Source organism: Kogia breviceps, chromosome 4 (assembly GCF_026419965.1).
Source record: "Kogia breviceps isolate mKogBre1 chromosome 4, mKogBre1 haplotype 1, whole genome shotgun sequence".
Taxonomy (NCBI): Eukaryota; Metazoa; Chordata; class Mammalia; order Artiodactyla; family Physeteridae; genus Kogia; species Kogia breviceps.
The window spans coordinates 55,424,066-55,436,947 of record NC_081313.1 but is presented as its reverse complement, the minus strand read 5'-3'; the positions used below and the strand labels follow the sequence as shown (position 1 = coordinate 55,436,947).

The following is a 12,882-nucleotide window of genomic DNA, read 5'->3' as shown; positions in this document are numbered from 1 at the left end:
TTTTTAACTAAATTAGTAAAATCTATGTGTCTATTATTGTATTCCCTTTTTACATATTATTTTACACTTTTGGTCCATATTCATCCATATTTTGATGTTTTTCATCAGTATTTTATGCATGTGTGTGTATATATATCACATTTTTAATGTTTTTACATATTCTTTCTATCAGCTTGTTTGCCTGTATGTTATGCCGCTGTTCCTTTAGTTCAGTAGCTTTTGGCATTCTCAATAACATTAGTAAATACCTTCTTATATGTAGTACTCGATTCTATTCTGTCTTAGCGTTAGGGTAACTTTCTGTGTTGTGACTATTTAATATAAGGTTGTGGACATTATGATTCTTAGTGGATGTTTCCATGTTGCCTTGAAAAGCAAATTTCAAAAAACATCTCTTCAAAATCTATGCATTCCTGGGTGGGATATTTTTTAAATTATATAAATCCTCACATTTAAAAGTATAGTTACCTGTATTTCATTCTTCGATTAAAGTCAGTTTTATTCAATTGAAGTTCTTCAGCTAGGTTATTCAGCTAAGTCTAAAGAGATGAATAGAAAAACTAGGCAGGGGATGAATTGGGCTGAAGCATTCCAGGCAGAGAATGCACAAGCTAGAAGCATCAGGGCAGTGTGTTTCAAGGCCTAAGGCTAGCCCAAATGTCATACCACTGTCATCCGTTCTCCATCCATGTAAGTTCCCCTCTTTGAATCTCTTGTCTGCTTATTTCTATTACACAGCTTTTCACAGTATATTATATTTATTGTTTATGTATCTGTCTTTCCTCTGTCATTAGAGGCAAGGCACCACATCTCATTCTTCATCATGTCTACAGTATCTGGCACGGTTTTTTGAATGGTTTTTTGAATGGCACGGTTCTAGAATGGGCTTAGAGCACAGATTGGAGGGAATGTAAAAGAAGAGAGAAAATGAAGTCAAAACAGCTTGTTTTCTTGCTTTCACTGTAGTAATTGTCTTTGTGGTTACGAAGAATCCTAGATGGAAAATTCCATGATCTGTACCTATATTCAGAAGATAGGCAAATAGAAATGAGATGCCATATTTGAAGAGTACCTTCATTAAGGGATCAGCCAGAGATTACTTTATCTGAGTCATGTTTTAAGTTTAGCTTTTCTGTATGGTTGCCATTAACAGAAATAAACTACAGGGTTAATGGTTATGAACTTAAGTTATGTGTTGTTTGAAGCTCTTGGTGAATGGAAAACAATTCAATTCAGAAATAAAATTCTGAAAGTTTAACCAAAGTAACTCATGCTTCTGCAGAAATCCATGTTTATATACAGCAATCAGTAGAAGACATTCAGTATTCAGGTATTTCACAAAATACTTGGCATTTTATCATTTTTGTGTATGAATTGTGGCCTTTCAAGAGGATTCAAGAACATTTTTACATCGCTCTCATTTTTTTTCCAAATACTTTTTTCGAGGTTAACTTATATACAATAAAATGCACAGATTGGGACTTCCCTGGTGGCGCAATGATTAAGAATCCGCCTGCCAATGCAGGGGACACGGGTTCAAGCCCTAGTTGGGGAAGATCCCACATGCTGCGGAGCAACTAAGCCCGTGTGCCACAACTACTGTGCCTGCACTCTAGAACCCACGTGCCGCAACTACTGAAGCCCGTGCGCCTAGAGCCCGTGCTCTGCAACAAGAGAAGACACCACAATGAGAAACCCGTGCACCGCAACGAAGAGTAGCTCCTACTTGCCTCAAATGGAGAAAGCCAGCACGCAGCAGTGAAGACCCAATGCAGCCAAAAATTAAATAAACTTTTTTTTTTTTTGGTGGTATGCGGGCCTCACTGTTGTGGCCTCTCCCGTTGCGGAGCACAGGCTCCGGACGCGCAGGCCCAGCGGCCATGGCTCACGGGCCCAGCCGCTCCGCGGCACGTGGGATCTTCCCGGACTGGGGCACGAACCCGTGTGCCCTGCATCGGCAGGCGGGCTCTCAACCACTGCGCCACCAGGGAAGCCCTAAACTTTTTTTTAAAATGCACAGATTTAAAGTGAAGAGTTTGATCAGTTTTGAGAAGGTGTACCATTGTTACTACATCAAGATAAAAGAACATTTCCCTCAGTCCAGAAGTTCCTTTGTACCCCTTTCCATTCACCACACTTACCTATCCTGGTAATCACCATTCTGACCTCTATGAACAAAGATTAGTTTTACTTAGTTTAGAACTGCAATCATACTGTATGACTCTTTTGCACAGGATTGTTTTAAATTATTATTACTTGTGGGTTCAGCTATTGTCCTGAGATTATATATGTAACATATTTTGAAGACACCAAGTAATACAGTTGGAGAAGCTTTTGGAGAAACTAATTTCTTTTCTTTCTTTCTTTTTTTTTTTAAATGGAAATATAGTTGGATTTACCATGTTTTAGGTGTGTAGCAAAGTGATTTCAGTTATACATATACATGTATGTATATCCATTCTTCAGATTCTTTTCCATTATATGTTATTATAAGATATCAAATATAGTTCCCAGTGCTATACAGTAGGTCCTTGTTGTTTATCTTATATGTAATAGTGTGTATCTATTAATCCCAAATTCCAAACTTATCACTATTCCCCCTTTCTAGAGTCCACGTGTAAGTGACATCACATGATGTTTGTCTTTCTCTGACTTACTTCACTCAGTATGATAATCTCTAGGTCCACCCATGTTGCTGCAAATGGCATTACTTCATTCTTTTTAATGCCTGAGTAATATTCCGTTATATATGTATATATATACCACATCTTCTTTATCTATTCATCTTACAATAGACATTTAGGTTGCTTCCATGTCATGACTATTGTAAATAGTGCTGCTATGAACATTGGGGTGCATGTGTCCTTTCAAATTAGAGTTTTCTCTAGATATATGCCCAGGAGTGGGATTACTGGATCATATGGTAGCTCTATTTTTAGTTTTTTAAGGAACCTCCATACTGTAGGAGAAAGTAATTTTCTGAGCTTCGAAGTTCTAATCCTTTCATTACTAGTTAGTTTTTTTTGTGTGTGTGTGTGTGTGTGGTACGCGGGCCTCTCACTGCCGCGGCCTCTCCCATCGCGGAGCACAGGCTCCGGACGCGCAGGCTCAGCGGCCATGGCTCACGGGCCCAGCCGCTCCGCAGCACGTGGGATCCTCCCAGACCGGGGCACGAACCTGCGTCCCCTGCATCGGCAGGCAGACTCCCAACCACTGCGCCACCAGGGAAGCCCTCATTACTAGTTATTGTGACACATAAATTGACCTTTTACATTTTAAAATGGCATATAATTTAGAGTTGAGCTGCATTCCACTTTAAATAAAACTTGGTTTCTAGGCAGAAGAAGAAAGATGTGAAGCAGTGTACCTGAATATTAATGAGTCTTTGTGTTTAGATAAATACTTCTGGTTAAGAGTAAATAAAATCTTATTTTATATATATATATATATATATATATATATATATATATATTTAAAAAAAGACAGCATAGCTACCTTGTTTGATACCACTCAGTTGTTAGTTAGGGGAGCAGGGATTTGATTTGAAATTTGTTTGCTTACAAACTTCATGTTTTTTCCAGTTAAGCTGCTGATCTGGAAAGTTGTAGGTTGTTTGGTAAAATTTGGACTCCATAGTTTCCCTACTCTTGCCATTACCTGTAGGTAGAATTTTGACTTCTAGGATATTGTTCATTTTACTTTTACTGTAAAATTTATAATAAAAAATTAAATTTGTAAAAGAAAAATCTTACTTTATAGAACTTGGTTTCAGTAGACTCTTAGCTCTGTGTTAGTTGGGTTTTTATTGTAAAGGAAACTAGAAACTCACATCTTTTTCTTCCCTTTACAAGTAATGATAACTATACTTTTTGAATGATTACTATGTGTTGCTAGGCATTGTTATTTCATTGAATCTTTTTTTTTTAAATTTTATTTATTTATTTATGGCTGTGTTGGGTCTTTTGCTGCTCACGGACTTTCTCTAGTTGCAGAGAGTAGGGGCCACTCTTCATTGCAGTGCGCGGGCTTCTCATTGCAGTGGCTTCTCTTGTTGCAGAGCATGGGCTCTAGGTGTGCAGGCTTCAGTAGTTGTGGCATGTGGGCTCAGTCGCCCTGCGGCATGTGGGATCTTCCCGGGTCAGGGATCGAACCCATGTCCCCTGAATTGACAGGCGGATTCTTAACCACTACGCCACCAGGGAAGCTCCTCGTTGAACCTTCATAGCACTCTCAAGTTAGTTACTATTATTATTCCCAAGTGACTTGCTTTGGACCACACAGTAAGTGGTAGAACTCTGTATGACTTCAGAACTCTCTCTCCAGCTCTTAGCCCCCCAGCAACTGCTTCTGCCAGGCTCTGTGGAGTGTTGTCCTACACGTGCATAATTTAGGATTTGGGCAAGGACCTAAGTGGCAATCCTACACAGATTTCTGGGGCTCCTTCTCTTTAAGTCCCTCCTCTCTAGACCTTACCTCCTCAAATTCCATCTGCCTTATTCCAGAGCCTAGACACCAATCTCTGTTTCTTCCACCCACCCCGGAAGAACAGTACTCTCTACTCAGGCTCCACCTTTCATGCTGCAGTTTCATGCTGGAAACTGTGTCCAGCCAAAGGGGGTGAATGCAAAGCTCACCTGTTTCCCTTTCTCAAGAATCTCACCCTGTGCTCTCTGTTGCCCAATGCCTGGAAACAGCTGCATCCTAAATTGTGCCCAGTTTTATAACCTATCACGGAAAACAAGTACACTACCAGCTATTCCTCCGTTTTGTTTGTTTGTTTTTTGCGGTACGTGGGCCTCTCGCTGTCGTGGCCTCTCCTTTTGTGGAGCACAGGCTCCGGAGGCGCAGGCTCAGCGGCCATGGCTCACGGGCCCAGCCGCTCCGCGGCACGTGGGATCTTCCCAGACCGGGACACGAACCCACGTCCCCTGCATCGGCAGGCGGACTCTCAACCACTGCGCCACCAGGGAAGCCCCCTCCTATTTTTAAGCAAACATTTTATCATTTTTTTGAATACTTGGTTGGATGGCACAATTCATTGCATCACCTTTTCATTTTGGAACAATTAATTTTCAGTTGTTGGATGATTTCTGAAAGATTAATCTGTTGTGATGGTTAAAACAAAATGTGCTAAACAATGATATTACACTCTATCTCTCAAGTACATAAGGTTCATCTGTCAAAGTTGGGGTTATTGGTGTGTGTGTGTGTGTGTGTGTGTGTGTGTGTGTGTATACATATATATATATATACACCTCTCTGTGACAGTAGTAGGTCTGTTTTGGGCTTGTTTTGTTTAACTGTAGTTCCATAGAATTATTTTTGTGAATTGTTGATTAGTTTCATGTATTGGGCCTCAGAATCTAAATAGTGCTGTAGATCATCATATGTTGTCATACTGCTTCCCCAAAAGAATAGTTACTAAAGCCCTCATCCTTTACACTTATCGTTATTAGAGTATCTACTTGTTATAGTTTATTTAAATTATTTCTTTCTCCATTGTTATTCATGTTATAAAATAAAAGTTATAAAATAGTTTGAATCAGTTTTTGGACATTATTCAGTTTATTCTTTTAATTCTTTTTTTGTGTGTGTTTTTCTTAAACTACATTGTTGTTTGTTATATATAGCAATCTGATAGGAAAATATATTTAAATGAAAAAAGTAAAATGCAGAACTGTGTGTATTATGCTACCTGCCATTTGTGTAAATATACATTTACATATATGCATGTATGTGCATTGATTATCATCTCATGGCAATAGTCTAGTTATTACTGAAGAGGGACTAGAAGACACAGGTATGTGAGGGAAACTTCACAGTATACCTTTTTGTATTTTTTCTACTTTTGTGCTGTGTACATCTACTGACAGTAAAACAATATGTAATTAAGTTAAACTTGGTAAGATACTGATATATCATCTTCTTTAAATTTTTTTTCTTAATCAATTTTTTTTATTGAAGTATAGTTGATTTACAGTGTTGTGTTAATTTCTGCTATACAGCAAAGTGATTCAGTTATACATATATATAGTCTTTTTTAAAAATTCTTTTCCATTATGGTCTATCATAGGATACTGAATATAGTTCCCTGTGCTATACAGTAGGACCTTGTTGTGTATCCATTCTATATATAAAAGCTTACATCTGCTAACCCCAACCTCCCACTCCATCCCTCCCCCAACCCCCTCCCCCTTGGCAACCACCAGTCTGTTTTCTGTGTCCGTGATTCTGTTTCTGTTTCATAGATAGGTTCATTTGTGTCATACAGTAAGTCCCCTACATACGAACCTTCAAGTTGCAAACTTTCAAAGATGTGAATGTGCCCCTCTATGCCAGCTGCTGTACTGTACTACTGTGCCTTTCAAGGTACTATACTGTAAGATTAAAAGTGTTTTGTTTTGGGGGACTTCCCTGGTGGCGCAGTGGGTAAGCATCTGCCTGCCAATGCAGGGGACATGGATTCGAGCCCTGGTCCAGGAGGATCCCACGTGCTGCGGAGCAACTAAGCCCATGCGCCACAACTACTGAGCCTGTGCTCTAGAGCCTGCAAGCCACAACTACTGAGCCTGTGCACCACAACTATTGAGCCCATGTGCCACAACTACTGAAGCCCGTGTGCCTAGAGCCTGTGATCCACAACAAGAGAAGCCACCGCAATAAGAAGCCCACACACCACAATGAAGAGTAGCCCCCGTTTGCTGCAACTAGAGAAAGCCCACATGCAGCAACAAAGACCCAACACAGCCATACATACATACATAAAAATATTTTAATTTTTATTTTTTGTTCTTGTTTTGTTGTTGTTGTTGTTGTTGTTTTGCGGTACGCAGGCCTCTCACTGTTGTGGTCCCTCCCATTGCGGAGCACAGGCTCCAGACGCACAGGCTCAGCAGCCATGGCTCACGGACCCAGCCGCTCTGCGGCATGTGGGATCTTCCCAGACCGGGGCACGAACCCGTGTCCCCTGCATTGGCAGATGGACTCAACCACTGCGCCACCAGGGAAGTCCTTGTTTGTTTTTTATGTATAATTTGTATGAAAAGTATTATAAACGTATTACAGTACAGTACTATATAGCCAATTGTGTTAGTTGGGTACCTAGGCTAACTTTGTTGGACTTAAAACAAATTGGACTTACGAACACGCTCTGGGAACAGAACTCATTCGGTATGCAGGGGACTTACTGCATTTTAGATTCCACATATAAGTAATATCATATGGTATTTGTCTTTCTCTGTCTGACTTACTTCACTCAGTATGATACTCTCTAGCTTCTTACATGTTGCTGCAAATGGCATGATTTCATTCTTTTTAATGGCTGAGTAATATTCCATTGTATATGTGTACCACATCATCTTTATCCATTCATCTGTTGATGGACACTTAGGTTGTTTCCATGTCTTGGCTATTGTGAACAGTGCTGCTGTGAGCATAGGGGTACATGTGTCTTTTTGAATTATGAACTTCACAGTATACCCTTTTGTATTCTATTTTTGTGCTGTGTACATTTACTGACGATAAGAAATAATATGTAATGAAAGTACACTTGGTAAGCTATATCCATCATATAACTCCTTTAAACTTTTTTATTTTTCCATTTTTATAGGTAATTCATATAGTGTTTTATAATAAGTAAGTACTCTTTCCTTAGTATTTCTTGGAGAACACTTCATATCAGTATGTAGAACTGTCTTGTTTTAAACATTTGCAAGATATTCTTATATACAGATGTGTACCATACTTATTTGATTGAGCTCTTACGGATGGAAGTTTAGGTTGCTTCCAGTTGTTTGCTATTTAATACTATAGTCAGTGTTCTTTTACATAATTCTTTTTGTAGATATCTGAATACATCCTTAAGATTATCTGAATAGATTGAATTAGAATCAAGAATTAGATTCTAGAATTAGAACTCCTGGATTGAAGAAGATACACATTTATAATTTTAAAGATTTTTGCCAAATTGCTCTCAGTAGAGATTGTATTAATTTCCATTTCCACTGACATTGTATGAGAGTCGCTATTTCCCACAGTCTAGCCAATAATTTATCAGACCTTTGGATCTTTGTCAGTCTGATAGTTGGAAATGATTGTCTCATTGTATTTATAATTTATCTTATTGTGAAGTTCAGCAACTTTTCTTGTGTTTAAGAGAACTGTGTATCTTCTTTTCTGAAAACTTTAGAAACATCACCTTTGCCTACTTTTCAACTGGGATGTGTGTTTTTCCTTTTTGATTTGCAAGAATTCTTTGTGATATGAGTTGCAAATACTTTTTTCCTAACTTGTCATTTCTTTTGACCTTGCTTTGTTGTCATTTTGACAGAAATATTTGCTTTTTATGTAGTCATAGTGTTGAATTTTCATATAGTCAGAATATGAACAATTTCACCATTATTAGTCCAGAATAAACATCAAAATTTTTTTCTTAAAGGGTTAGACAGTAACTATGTTAGGCCATAGTTTCCCAGCCGCTGACCTTATCATTACCTTGATTCTTCATGCACTTGGTTTGTCAAAACAGTACTTTTGAAAGCTTCTATTTGTTGGATAGACAGATGATGGCTATCCACTTTGTTGCCTAATAGCAAACTATTTCATTTTTTTTGTAGATACCAGTTAGAATGATCTTATTGTTTTTCATTTCTACATATTTGTTACCTTCCAATTACTTTGTATACACATCTGTCTTCCATATCTGTCCACAAACTGTAAGTAAATTTTAGTGTACAAGCATTATAAAAGATGAAAGAATATTGTCACATGTCCTTTTAGCAAAATGGGATGGTTCAGTTTTTTAATCATAAAATATTAGATAATGAAGTCCTTCCTGTTGAAGGACTAACTAAATGATACTACCATATTTTCTTTTTTTGTCCTGAGAAATATATCAGTTCCTTTATTTACAAAACAGAAACAGACTCACAGACTTAGAGAACGAACTTATGGTTACCAGGGGGGAAGGGTGGGGGAAACAGATAGGGAGCTTGGGATTGACATGTACACACTGCTATATTTAAAATAGATAACCAACAAGGACTTACTGTATAGCATAGAGAACTCTGCTCAGTATCATGTAACAACCTAGATGGAAAAAAATTTGAAAAAGAATAGATACATGTATATGTATAACTAAGTCACTTTGCTGTACACCTGAAACTATCACATTATTAATCAACTATACTCCAATATAAAATTAAAAGTTAAACAAAAAAGAAGTATATCATTTCTTGAGTTTGGGAAAATTCACCTAAGTAGAATATGTCATCTGAAGACTCACCATCTGAGACTTAACTTATATGAACAATTTCACCATTATTAGTCCAGAATAAACATCAAAATTTTTTTCTTAAAGTGTTAGACAGTAAATATGTTAGGCCATAGTTTTCCAGCTGCTGGCCTAGATGTTACTCTCTATCCCTTTACATTCATCTAATTGCTTTAATAATTTTGAAATGACTTTCTCTGTCAATTTTGTTCTCTTTGCTATTATGGACAGAAAATGAAAAAGTCTGAATTCTCAACTGTGTTCAGGGAAAGCTTTTTTAAAAAAAGACTACAAGGATTGTATCTCCATACTTCCATTAAAACTTCTTGAAAGATAATCCAGTAAGAAAACTGAAGGATGGTGTAATAGTGATGCTTTATTTCACTACTGTTGATTTATTTCATCATCGTTTTAGGTGATTCCATCCTTTCATGTCCTTATTTTAGTCTTTTTTTTCCTTATGCATAGCTAGGGGTCACTGGTGAATGTCTTATCTATTGCTACGTAACAAATTACCCTAAAATTTAGCACCTTAAAACAGCAAATATTTATTTATTTATCTTCAGTTTCTGTGGGTCAGGAATGCAGGGGCAGCTGAGGTGAGGTGGGTGGTTCTCCTAAGGCTGCAAATCAGGTTGTCAGCCTCAAGGCAATAGTCATCTCAGAGTTTTACTGGGGCTGGAGGATCTGCTTCAAGCTCACCCAGATGGTGGTTGTCAAGAGGCTCTCTTGCTCCCTGGGGTTCTCCATAGGCAGCCTGAGAGTCCTCACAAACTGAGAGTTGGCTTCTCCAGAGTGGGTGATCCATGGGTGATCCAGTACAGAATGAGCAACACCACATGTACTTTTATAACTTAGTCTCTGCATCACACACCATCACTTCCACCTTTTTCTATCCTTTTGACTTAAGTGCAGCCCACAGCCAACTGGAGGGGATTAGAGAAGGGCAGGAATCATTGGGGACCATCTTGAAGACTGACTACCACAATGAGTTAAAATAAAATATGTCCTGGGATGAAGAATAACAAAATGTTTTAAGATAAGGGATAGTAAAATCACTAAGATTCTATATTGTAGATTTATAAAAGAGTCCAGTAGAGTTACAGCATAATTGCAAGATAGGAGTTTTATTTGTTTGTTTATTTTTTTAAATAAATAAATTTTCTCTTTGTTCTTTGGCAGACCTCTAAGAGTGAGTCGTGAATGTAAGGACAAATAGTTAGAACTGATCGAATAAGAAACTCAAAAATTGGGAATTCCTTGGCGGTCCAGTGGTTAGGACTCAGTGCTTTCACTTCCATGGCCCAGGTTCAATCCCATCCCTGGTTGGGGAACTAAGATCCAAAAAAAAAAAAAAAAAAAAAAAACCTCAAAAATTAAAACTGGGTTCATTGGGCCCAGATGATCTTGGGATTAATTTCCACTTTCTGCTTTCCTTAGAAGTTTTTTTAAATTTTCTTTCTATCTGTTGTTTATTAAAATGGATATTTCAGGACCATAAATTTTTCTCTGACAATTTAGTTGTATTCTGTAGAATTCTTATTTTCTAGATATTCCAAATTTCAAAATTTTGTTTTTAACTCTAGAAATGTTTTAATTTCAGGTTAATTTCAATTCATTTCAGTTAATTAATTTTTAGGTTAATTTTAATTTCAGTTAGGTTTAATTTCTAGTTTTATTGTAGTATAGTTATAGAATGTTTGTATTGTTCTAATTACTATTTTTTTAACACATAATTTTGATCAGTTTTTAGTATGTTTTAAATTCTGTCAGGACAGATCAAATACCAGTGCTCCTTAAGAATTTTTTTAAAAGTACTCTTGCCCATTTGTTCTTCAAACGAATTTCACAATTAATTTGTCTAAATATCTATCCCATAAAGATTGAAATTAGTATTGTTTTTTACACTAGCATATTTTTATTCTAGTTTCATTTACCATGATGTGTGTGTTGCTTTATGTTTTCTTCTTTATGATTTTATAAGAAAATAGATTTTTAAATTTAATAATTGTATATAGACTTTTTATCTTTCAGATTCAGGTGCAGCTCTCTCCCAAGGAGGATGGTATATTGATGTGCCCTGGTCGATGTGAACAGAAGTTTCATCATTTTCTTCATGAACACTTGGATGGGTGTATGTCATCTTCATTTCCCCTTGTTGCGTGTGACTCATGCTTAAATAACTAGTTAGCTATTTTGAGGGAATAATCAGTTTGAATAACTGAACAATGGAAATATGAGTGATTAAAAGAAATTCAAGGTCACACACAGTGCAGAAAGTCAATCAGTCAAAATCACAACTGAACCCATTTGTATATTGTAACTTTCTTAGTAAGTATGTTAAGATTTTTATCAGTGCCTTTAAAAATAAATAACTTTTTTTTCTTAAACCTTGACTATCTGAATATTTTTCTTTGGAATATATATGGTAGGTTGGAGTCTGTCTAAAGATGTAGAGAAAACTACTCAGGCTTATTTGGGTAAAGGGTAGTATTGTAAAGATACAACCAGTTGTAAAACAACGCTGCTGATGATCCAAGGTTAGGGAACAGAGCCTAGCTGAAGCTGAGTGTCAGAGGACTGGACCTGGCCAGTCAGGAACCAAGGCTGTGTTCTGTTGCTTGGCTGTCATATTGTCATTCTCCTCCTGCACCTTTTCTTATCTGTCTGCCTCTCTTCTAGCCTCCTCCACACCCTCCTCATTGCACAGTGCCTAACATGATTGCCCAGCCCGTCCTCTCTTCATCATTACCTTGCAGTTTCGTCTACCATCCATTTGACTATATCTGTGTCTCTCAGTTCAGATTCTCTGAAGAGGTAGAACATAGTACTGTTTTAGTTTAGTCTAAAGGATTGGTGTTCTTATGCCTGAGATTCTCCCTAGTCCATTTAGCTGTGGGAGAAGATACTATATGTAAGTACTATTTCTTTTTTTTTTTTTTTTTTTTTTTTAATTTTATTTATTTATTTATTTTTGGCTGTGTTGGGTCTTCGTTTCTGTGCGTGGGCTTTCTCTAGTTGTGGCGAGTGGGGGCCACTCTTTGTTACAGTGTGCGGGCTTCTCATTGTGGTGGCTTCTCCTGTTGCAGAGCACGGGCTCCAGGCATGTGGGCTTCAGTAGCTGTGGCACGTGGGCTCAGTAGCTGTGGCTTGCAGGCTCTAGAGCGCAGGCTCAGTAGTTGTGGCCCACGCGCTTGGTTGCTCCACTGCGTGTGGGATCTTCCCGGACCAGGGCTCGAACCCGTGTCCCCTGCATTGGCAGGCGGATTCCCAACCACTTCGCCACCAGTGAAGTCCCGTAAGTACTATTTCTTTCAGAAGTTCTGCTTTGCCAAACTGCGTGTGCCTAGAATATTAGTAGCTGCCCAGTATTTTTTGAATAAATAAGTGAATATTCAAGTGCCTGTTAAGTAAGCTTCGCAGAATGGAATGTTCTATGGCTTAAGCTTTTTTGTACGGGGTAAGTAGAGTTTTATCATTTTTCATGACAATGCTAATATTTTATATTAATTGCCTAAAATATGCCAGGTTAAATTTAGTTATGAAGGTAGCTTATTTGCTTTCTAAGATTTTTGGATGTTACCTCCCTTAATATTGTACCTAATACAGTT

The 12,882-nt window shown here is 37.7% G+C and overlaps 1 protein-coding gene across 3 annotated transcripts in view; it reads left to right on the top strand.

Annotated features, from left to right (window-relative positions):
- The window catches only part of LOC131755937 (survival motor neuron protein), a 43,738-nt gene extending 32,077 nt beyond the window's left edge, over nucleotides 1–11,661 (top strand). The window contains exons 9-10 of one of the 3 annotated variants that reach the window (XR_010840162.1): nucleotides 8,616–8,714; nucleotides 11,306–11,661. The gene's annotated coding sequence lies outside the window, so the exon portion shown is untranslated. Of the gene's footprint in view, nucleotides 1–8,615; nucleotides 8,715–11,289 lie in introns of all 3 variants that reach the window. The other 2 variants (XM_059062569.2, XM_059062574.2) reach the window with 2 other exon arrangements.
- The last annotated feature ends 1,221 nt before the right edge of the window (nucleotides 11,662–12,882 follow it).